The sequence below is a fragment of the Belonocnema kinseyi genome, chromosome 9 (genome assembly GCF_010883055.1).
Source record: "Belonocnema kinseyi isolate 2016_QV_RU_SX_M_011 chromosome 9, B_treatae_v1, whole genome shotgun sequence".
In the NCBI taxonomy this organism is placed as follows: Eukaryota; Metazoa; Arthropoda; class Insecta; order Hymenoptera; family Cynipidae; genus Belonocnema; species Belonocnema kinseyi.
Window position 1 is genome coordinate 125,382,614 of NC_046665.1, and position 10,779 is coordinate 125,393,392.

Genomic DNA, 10,779 nt, shown 5'->3' on the forward strand with positions numbered 1-10,779 from the left:
ACAAGACAAGACAAGACAAGACAAGACAAGACAAGACAAGACAAGACAAGACAAGACAAGACAAGACAAGACAAGACAAGACAAGACAAGACAAGACAAGACGAGACGAGACGAGACGAGACGAGACAAGACAAAACGAGACGAGACAAGACGAGACAGTGCATGTCAAGATGAGAGGAGACGAGACGAGAATATTAATCCTAGTATCATTCTCGTTCTCGTCCAGTTTTCCAGTTTTTGTATTTTTTTATATCCAACCCAGTGATGTTTGTCGGTTATCATATGTAACCGCAGATTATTAAGAAAATGTAGACATTAATTTATTTCTCAAAACACGTTCGCAATCATAAAATTAAATAACTAAGATAACGCACGTGACAAGTCTTGTATTTTTAACCTCGCAGAAATTTTCATTCTATAGATAAACACTTTTTATTATTACTCCGAAATTACGTAATATTTATCCATTTGGTAGGATCAAATATAAAGAGTATGATTTCGTCTTGATTTTGGGAACAAAGAAATTGTTTAGAATAGTTTACTAGATTTGGCGATGACTTTTTTAGAAAACCCTTGAACTTTGAAGCTGCACAATTTTTGCATCGCCCAATAAAATAACTGCAATACAAGAATTTTTGTTGCAGGATCATTTCTTTTCATTCAAAAAATAAGATCCTGTCACACTCAATTGTGTTTGAATTACAAATGTAATTTTCAATAATTGTTATAAACAAATAGAATAATGTGACAGTTTTTAGTGAGGAAAATTTTTCTTTTCTGCAGTATTACTTCTAGTCGTCAGATTTGTAACCTTACTTTGCTAATTTAAAAATGTCATAAACGCGCTTACCTTAAACTTTATAAAAAACAGAACCTGCCAAAAAGATTCAGATTTCAGACTTGGATTTGGCAATCCAAAATCTAGAGAAAAGCCATAATTTTTGCGCGGTACAGTTAATGGCAGTGAATTTATGAAATACACGAAATTCAATGAATTCAACGAATTCAATAAAATCCCGGAATTAACGGAATTCTCGAAATTAAAGAATTCACGGAATTCAAGCTACTCACGGAATTTAACTAATTCATGAAATTCCAGAAAATCGTGGAATTGATGAAATTCACGAAATTTAAGGCATTCATGAAATTCAATGAATTAATGAAATTCAATGATATTCAAGGAAATCAGGGAATTCACCGAATGTTTATAATTCATGGACTTACACGAATAGCATAAAGTCCATAAATTCCATGAATTCTGCAAATTGCGTTTATTCCTTGAATTACATACATTCCACGAATTGCATGAATTCAGTGTGTTCCAGGCGTTAAATTAATTTCGCGAATTCCGTGAATTCCGCGATTTCACTCAATTCCTTGATTTACATGAATTTCGCGAATTCCATGAATGAAGCGAATTCCATGAACTTCGTGAATTCAATTAATTAAGCGTATTTTGTGAATTCCGTAAATTCTAGAAATTTCGTAGATTCCATGAATTCGATGAATTCCCTAAATTCTGAAAATCCACTGATTTCCGAGATTTCAGTGAATTCCTTGAATTTCGTGATTTTATTGAATTCTTTGAATTCCGTAGTTTTTGTGAATTCCTTGAAATCAACCAATTATGTGAATTCCATTAATCTTCTAAATGTCGTAAATTCCGCGAATTTAATAAATTACGTTAATTCCTTTCATTTCATGCATTCTGTTAATTTCGCGAATTCCTGGAATTCCTTGAATTCCTTTAATTTCGTGTATTCCTTGAATGCCATTAATTTCCCAAATTCCATTAATTCTATAAATTCCGCTAATTCTGTAATAAAAATTTTCAACAAAACAGTGGAATGTTTAATAACCAAAAAGACTTTATGAGAAAATTTCAGTTTGACTTTTTAGTGACAAAATATGAATTTTAAAGAATTAGTCAATTTTCTATGAAACTGATTGAATTTCCAACACAAAAATTGATCTTCAACACAAAAATTGATCTTCAACACAAAAATTGATTTTTAACAAAAAATGGATCTCTTCCATAAAATTATTGAATTTTAAAACAAATAATAAAATATGTAACTAAAAAGGGAATCTTGTATGGAAACAACTGCAAAAAAATTTAAATACAAGGAAATCAAATTACTAACAATAATATTATACCAGGGTTACCAAAAAACTTCATTAAACTTTTTTTTTTAATATCTCACTGACCAATTCTTCATTTTTCCTGACTATATTATTATTCGAAGACCAGAATCTTAAACTTGTAACATTTTTAACTTAGAATTTTTTTAAATCGAAATAAAACAATGTAATTCAAACTTTACAAGAATTTTATTAATTAAATTACTGACTTTTCACTGACCAATAAAATTTCGGGACCTAAAAAGAAATTGTTGTTAGCTAGTTTAATTTTTTTGGCTTCTGATGTTCCAAAGAATTATTTAGATGAATAACTTTCCGTTACGATAACTTATATTTCCGTTATCATTCAGGAATCTTGGGAAACTATTTCATTTTCGTTTTTTTTTTATTCATTTAATGTTCATTGTCAAGTTTGAGCCAAACAACGCACGATAGAAAAAAGTAAAGAAAAGAAACACCATGTTTTTTTATAGCTTTACACGATTAATAAAACAAGGTCAATTAGAATCTCTATTAATCAGGAAAAATAACATTGAACATAAAAAATTAAATTTTAGAAAAACGATACAAAAGATGCAACAAATGAAAAACACGAAAGTTGTTCTAACAAAAATATATTCGTACGAATGTGTTTTAAAAACTCGTTATTAAAATATATTAAAAATATAAAAAAAATTTGGTGGGAAATGTGGCACAAGCTAAAATAACATTTTATTTGGCAAACATTTATTATTTCTTTGCAAATTTACTTTGATTTTAGTGAAAATTATGTTTTTTACTGAAAACCTAATTATTATATTTTTCATTAAAAATTAATCTGTTTTAGGTTAAACTTTCAAGTATTTGTTGAAAATCCGTATTTTTTGGTGGAAGAGTACTCTCATTAATTTAAAAGTCATCTTCTTGGTTTGAAATTAATTTTTTTGTATGAAAATATAACTATTTTGTTAAAAATTCGTTTTTTTCGTTTGAAAATGAATTCTACTAACTAAAGCTTCAATTTTTTTATTTTTCGTAGATAATTAATCTGTTTAGTTTATAATTAATGTATATGGCTAAAAATTAAATCTTTTGGGTGAAGATTTATTATTTTAGTTGAAAAATCACATTAAATATTCAAGTTTTTTGTGAAAAATTTACCATTTTTAAGAGAAATGTGATCTGTTTTGCTAAAAAATGTCCTATTTTGTAGAAAATTTAACTATAATATTTTTTTGCGAATTCATTTCTTTGGTAGACAACAAATTTATTTTATAATTCGTTTCAGTATAGAAAACTGATCGTTTGGGTTAAAATTCCACTATTTTTTTAAAGCTTTGTTGCTTTATTTGTTTATGCGTTTATTTTTGAAGCTTATGAAATGTTCGAATTCGGGTTAAAAATGCATTTTTTTATATAAAAATTCATGCGCTTTGTTGAAGACGAGTCTTTTTCCATAGAAAATTAATAATTTGGGTTAAAAGTTAAACTATATGGTTACAAATTCATATTTTTGGTTGATGATTAATGAATTAAGCTGAAAATTTAGTTTCTAGGTTTAAAATATATATTCATATATGGTGATATATTGTTGTATATTTATATACGTATAAATATATGATTTTTGGGTCAAATTTCGCTTCCAATCGGTTGGAGCAGCGTAAATTCAATGAAAATTATACTAAGTTATAAAAACACTGTGATTGCAAAAAGGTGTTTTTGAAAAATAGACATTTGAAAAAAAAATCATATTTTTTTCAAAATAAAGGTACTAAAATAAAAATAACGCGATTATTTATTTAAATAGATTTTCCTAATGAAAAATATACTAATGCGATAAGATTATATTTAGCATTTTTGACGATACCTACATCGTGTACAACTTTGCAAATTATAAAAACGTACTTCCTCCACCATTATTAATAAATAAAACAAAAAAAATGGTTGAAAAAATATTATCATAACACTTAAGAGTATACAATAGTGAGTAATTGTAAAATTTTTGCTATTTAAGCAATATTTTTTCATGCCGCCAATAATTTTTTTTATTTATAGAAATAGTTATGAACAAATTAACTTACCTTTTGATAAAAGACCTGGTGTCAGGCACAGATAAAAAGTTTTACGATTTTTCATGAAACACGACTTGGCACCGTCTAATGGCACACTAGTGCGAATTTGCAACACTTAAAACTCTTGAAGCGATTTACTTGGCTGCTCACATGTAAAAGAAAATCTCTTTACTGCTGATCTATTTGCGGGGTTACCAACATATTTGACGTTCTGAGGAGATAGACTTTGAAAATAGTTATAGAAAAAATATCGGAGTGTCTAATCGACCAGAATTGTGGACGAATAGCCTGCCTACAGCAAACAGCTATCAGTCTATATATTTTGCAGGAATATAATTTTTACTTTGATTTAAATTATCGTTGTGCATACAGATCCGATATTTCTTGCCGGACTTGAATTTTTATTTTGGCAAATTCTAACATCAAGGAACCTTCTTTTTCGGCAAAATCTTTTTCTACTTTAACAAAACTTTACTATATTATCAATAAATTAGAAATTTTAATTTCCAAATATACACACAAATTGCCATACAATCAAGAGAAACAATTACTCGAACAATGAGAGAAAGAGAATTGTAAATTTTTCTGCCGTTTTCGAGAAAGTCGAAGTTAAAATATTCGCTATAGGCCATACAGAGTTTGGTAAAAAATATTTTCAATTGTCCGATAGCCATTATAGCAGTGTTTGGTCTTCATAACCGGTAAGTTTGCGTGTTCGATTCGCAGCACCTGCACTCTGTTTCGTTTTTTTTTTAATTATTAAAATATTTATAAATATAATTTTTTCAATCACTGTTAGTTTTAGTAACATTAAAAATACGTTTTAGCGACTAGTCAAAGAAGAGTGATTGGTCACATCTCGAACCCCTTTTCCAGCTTCCTCTTTATAAAATTACGTTTTAGCAACTGGTCACAGAATAGTGATTAGTTATATCACAGAAGAGTGATGGGTCAAACAACGAGCCTATTTTCCAGATCAACCTCTAAAAAATACGTTTTAGCTACTGGTCACAGAAGAGGGATTGGTGACATCTCGAACCTCTTTTCCAGCTCCTTTTTTTTTAAATACGTTCTAGCGACTGGTCACAGAAGAGTGATTTGTCACATCTCGAACCCCTTTTCCAGTTCCCTCTTTAAAAAAATAAGTTATAGCAATTGTTCACGAAAGAGTGATGAATCACATCCTTAATCCCTTTTCCAGCTTCTTCTATAACAAAAAAAGTTTTAGTAACTGGTTACAGAAGACTGATTAGTCTAATTTCGTACCTCTTTTCCAGTTCCTTCTCCAAAAGAAAAAAACGTTTTAGCTACTGATCACAAAAGAGTTATTAGTCACATGTCGAACCCCTTTTCCAGTTTCATCTTTAAAAACTATGTTTAGCAGCTGCTCACAGAAGAGTGATTACTCAAGTATCGAACCCCTTTTCAGCTCCCCGCATAAAGTTATACGTTTTAGCAACTGGTCACAGAAGAATGATTGGTCTCATCTCGAACCCCTTTTCCAGCTCCTTTTTTTTAAATACGTTCTAGCGACTGGTCACAGAAGAGTGATTTGTCACATCTCGAAACCCTTTTCCAGTTCCCTCTTTGGAACCCCTTTTACAGCCCCCTCTTTAAACAAATAAGTATTAGCGACTCTTCACCGAAGAGTGATTATTCTCATCTCGAATCTCTTTTCCAGCTCTGCTTAAAAAAATACGTTTCAGCAACATGATTTTAGTCAAAGTTTAAAAAAATTAAGTTTCTTTCTCTACAATTAGTATTATTGCATGGCCCCCGGCGTGCAGACATCTTGCCAGCTAACTTTAGAGCATGAAATACCCATGTGACACCGATAAAAGTTGACAGCCTTCGCTTACTTTGCTTCGGGGCCTTTAGAGTTACTGACAGTAAATATAACCTTAAGTGTCTGTAGATTTTAATAGATTTTATCAAATGAATTGACTTGATGCTTTGAGTCAGAATAAGTAGTTTTTCGCTGACAATTTCTGGACGAATAGCTATTTGATGTGTGTGGGCTATTCGTCCATAATTCTAGACAAAGAGCCGTTTTGAGACCGGCGGATTATTCGTCCAGTATTCTCGACGCCTAGACGTAGCCAATAAATATCAGTTCTTGAAAAGTTTTCTGGTGCGAATTCGCACCAGTGTGCCATTTGAAGGTTACTTATTAAAACGCATCTATTCATATTTATTCTTACAGAAGCAAGCAAACCGCCGGGAGCTGCTTTTCCTTTAAGACCTGGTGCCGCACCTAGACCGGTGCCGATTCCGGCTCCATCCGGAAGAAGGCAGACTGGAAGGGGTGGAAGACATAGAAGGCAACAGATCGGAATGACGTCTCAATCAACAGTAGCACCCGAACCAGTACCGCATAATCCTGGAGTGAATGAAGAGGTCAACTTAAATTTAATCCACCAGGATATTCCAAGAGGTACTTACATCGAACACCCTCGCCGTGGCTTTATTAAAATCGAAAAAGATCCCGATGTTGTTCTATGCAGATTCGAAAATATCCTCGTTGGGAGAATCGACGGTGAAGATGTTCTTCCAATATTTAATAGACGTGGCGAGATTCTCAGAATTGACTACAATCAGAATGGACTGCGAATTCCCATGAACACGACTGAAGCTCAGCGCTGGGGTGTGTTTGGAAAATGCTCTCAGTTTTTGCAATCAGCGCCACCAGCATTTCATTAAAATGATTTTCATGAACTAATTATTTCAAGATATTAGAAATAAAACTAATAATGAAAATAAATTGATTTCATTTTTTTATTACTTTCTCTTAAACCTCAAGCATTGAGCATTGTGTTACACTAGTCTCAAAATAGATGAACAACAATAATGTAAGGCTAAGAAAACATGAGTGAAAAAATTGTATGAACATATCATTTTTCGGTGGGTGTTCGACTTACAAAGTTTCCATTTCCTGAGAAAATAAAATCGCAACTTTTCATTTTTTTAAATGCAAATATTAGCACGTGCCACCAGGCACTCGATAATCCCAGTTGATTAACGTAGGGAAATTTTGGATTAAAAAAAAATTGAACTCACACTCCACGGTTCTATCGAACAGTGTAAAAAATGATCATATTTTCTGATTAAATTGAAATAGTTGGTAATTATTTGGAGTAGACAATTAAAAAATATATAATGTATTTACCTGAAAAATTAATTATTATTTATTTACAAAATTCCTAAGAATTGAGTCGGATATGTCTTATTTTTTCTCAAATTGGTATCCTATCCTAATTTTTTTTTAATAATTACAAGATTTTGATACATTTCTTCTAATCTTTAACCAAGCTCTATTTCTGCAATTAATTTTTATTTTGCTTAAGCAGTTTTTTTCAAAAAATTTTTTAAAATGAAGCAAAATAGAATACATAAAATTATTTTTCTGAATGTAGCGTATAGTAGAAACAAAATCGCAACGTTCTAATTGTTTGAACAATTATTCTTGCAGGCGTATTTTTAAAATCGAATTACTTAGATTGCATAGTTTCACCACAAAATGGAATTTTTCATTGTTGATTATTTTTTGTACAATCAAAATTTGAATTCTCGATATTTCAAGAAAATTCAAAAAGTTGTTATGGTCATCTTTCAGGTCTTTCAAAAAGCAAAGTTTTCTTTCTCCTATCTTTTTTCCATGTCGTGCTTTTTGCTTAAAATTATGATTGATTTTTTTAATTGTATGAATGCTAAAATCTAGTAATTTTAATTTATCGAAATAAGTTATTGGAATAAATTGTTTTGCTTTCTGAGAACTACTAACAGCCAAACATAAAAATTGTAAATATTTTTAAAAAATGGTTAAAAAATTTTTTTAAATACTTTAACTTTTTGAATTTGTATCCAAATTGGCTGTTTAACGAACTCATCCTTTCTTTTAGGATCTTAAAAACGTATGTCAAAGATCGATTTGATAATTTTATTTTTACGAGAGTTATTGTGCTTACGGACAGCCAGCTGGATGTACAATTGGACGAAAAGACAGATAGACGCTACCGTAAAAACTTAATTTTTATATTCAGGGAGTCTTGAAACGTGGAGATCCGTTGAAAAACTGTGGTTTAAAATTTCGGAGATGCTTAGCACGTTTCGATGAAAACCTGGAAAATGAGTTTAATTTTACGAAAATCTACAATTTCCTCATGTTAATCAAATGGGATTCTTAAGTTCCCAGGACACGAGTTAATATTTGAATTTTGATAAAATTAAAAATTGCGGATTTATTTCTTCTGGAAATGGAAACTTTTGGCAGGGTGACTTGCCCTCTAGAGTGATAAAAGTTTTGCAATGAATTTTTGGACCATCCTAATAAGGACAGAACAAAAGGTACCAAAATACTAAAAATACCAATAATTTCAAAACGTGTAAAAAATTAATACTTAAACTAAAAATAACAATGAAAACAGAATGTGCTGAAAAAAAAACATTTTTCGAGGTATAATCCCCAGTTATGTGGGCTTTTTCCGCAAATGAATCTAAAAATTCTAAAAAATGGAGATGTTTAATATTGGATGATCTAACAGAATAAAGCTGAATTGACGACTTGGCAGAAATAAGATTGAATCCACAAAAATTTGTTTACTTAAATTATTCTTGTCAATCTAACACTATCTCTGTTCAGTTCCAATGTTTCAGGTTTCAATTACTGACAAAAAAGAGAATCCAGATAATTTCATAATTACATAAAAGCTATATAAAATACGGACTAGAAAAAATATTCTATGGATCAAATTATTAGAACTGTTGGTTTCAAAAACCTTTTTTCACATTGTTTCAAAATAATTGTTCATATCGGCATGAAACTGATTACAACTCACAACATGTTACTAAAATTAGAAGCATTAGTATAAATAGTACATTTTTTCGTAAATGCACACTGTAAAAAATCTATGTTGGAAATTTTCACTATATGCTTTGGAAATTTATTTCCGAAACATAAGGTAACGCTTCAATACCTAATATTGTAGTTTCCAAATGCTAGCATTGGTATAGTATCTCACATATATTAGAATTTCATAATACATGTCCAGTAGCTAGTATTTCGACACATGTGGAAGCAAAAAATCAAAAACAAATGTTCATTATTTTTAAGAAAACTTATTACTGGCAAAAAAAATTGCTGATGAAGTCAAAACTTTTTTTAAGTGCAGTATATAACGCACGTATTTATAGAATTAAAGGAATTTATAGAATTTAAGGAATTCGTGAATGTCATAGAATTTACGGAGTTTGTGATTCCCGGTATTCATGGATTTCATGGAATTAGCGGAAATTAGGGATTCAAGGAATTTGGTTAATTCACGGAATTCAAGGACTTCAAGGCATTTATGGAATGCCTAGAATAAAAGAAATTCACAGAATGCCCAAAATACAAGGAGTTCATGAGATTCAAAGAATTCATATAATTTAAGAAGTTTACAAAATTCATGGAATTTATGAAAATTACGGATTTTACATAATTAAAAAAAAAAAAAATTCGGAATTTACGGAAATCAAGGAATTTAAGAAAATTAGGAAATTCACGCAACTCACGGAATTTCCGGAATTCTCGAAATTCCAACAATTAACGAAAATCGAGGAATTCACGGAATTCAACGAATTTATGGAATCCAAAAAATTCCAAAAACTCAAGAAATTTCTAATATTTTAGAAATTTACGGAATTGATGGACTTCACGGAGTCTATTAAATTTCAGAATTCGTGGAATTCAGGGAATTCACGGAAATGCTGGACTTCACGGAATCTAATTAATTCGTGAAATTCAAGAAAATCGTATGAATGTATGTATGTATGTATGTCACTAAGGAGGTGACCTTCCTCCCCTCCTATCTTTATTCCCATTCAAAATGGTTGAGATATTGAGAATTTTATTTTAGTAATATTTGCACTAATTGGTGCACATAAAATATAAAACTTGAAAATTAAAGAATTAGCTATTATAAATCTTCAAAACTTACCTATATATTAAAACAACACAAAAAAAACATTTAACAGTAATTAATATCTTTAAAATATGAAGCTCAAATTTCAAATGAATTCGAAATCTTAATTTATTTGTATACGATAATAATAATTATCAACATATTATTCTCTTTTTTTACAATTTTTCTAGAGCGAGAGATCACTAAAATACTACTAATTTCAATTTTTCATTTATAATCATTAGTAATTTTTTAACGAATAATATATTCAAATCTACATATTTTATTTCAAAGTAGTATACGTAGAGTAATGAAATTCTTTGTTAGCATATATTGATATATTTTCTAAAATAAGTTTTTTAATTCAATAAAGCCGTTCTTGTGAACCCAACGTAATCTCGTCTGCTTACGGGCTTCCTCACAGGTAGAATTTTTTACCCCTCCAAACTTGCAAATAAAAGTAGATATATAGTTGAGACTTTTTATACAGAATACTTATTTAAAAGGTTAATTGAGAAAAACTCGTATCCTGAAGAATGAAGATCCTTTTTGGAATTTTTTTTATCGTAGTGGCGGTTTTCCTCAGTTCCGTTGGTAAGTGTATACGAACACCAGTTGATTTAAGCAAAGAGCCTGCGATGGTTGTT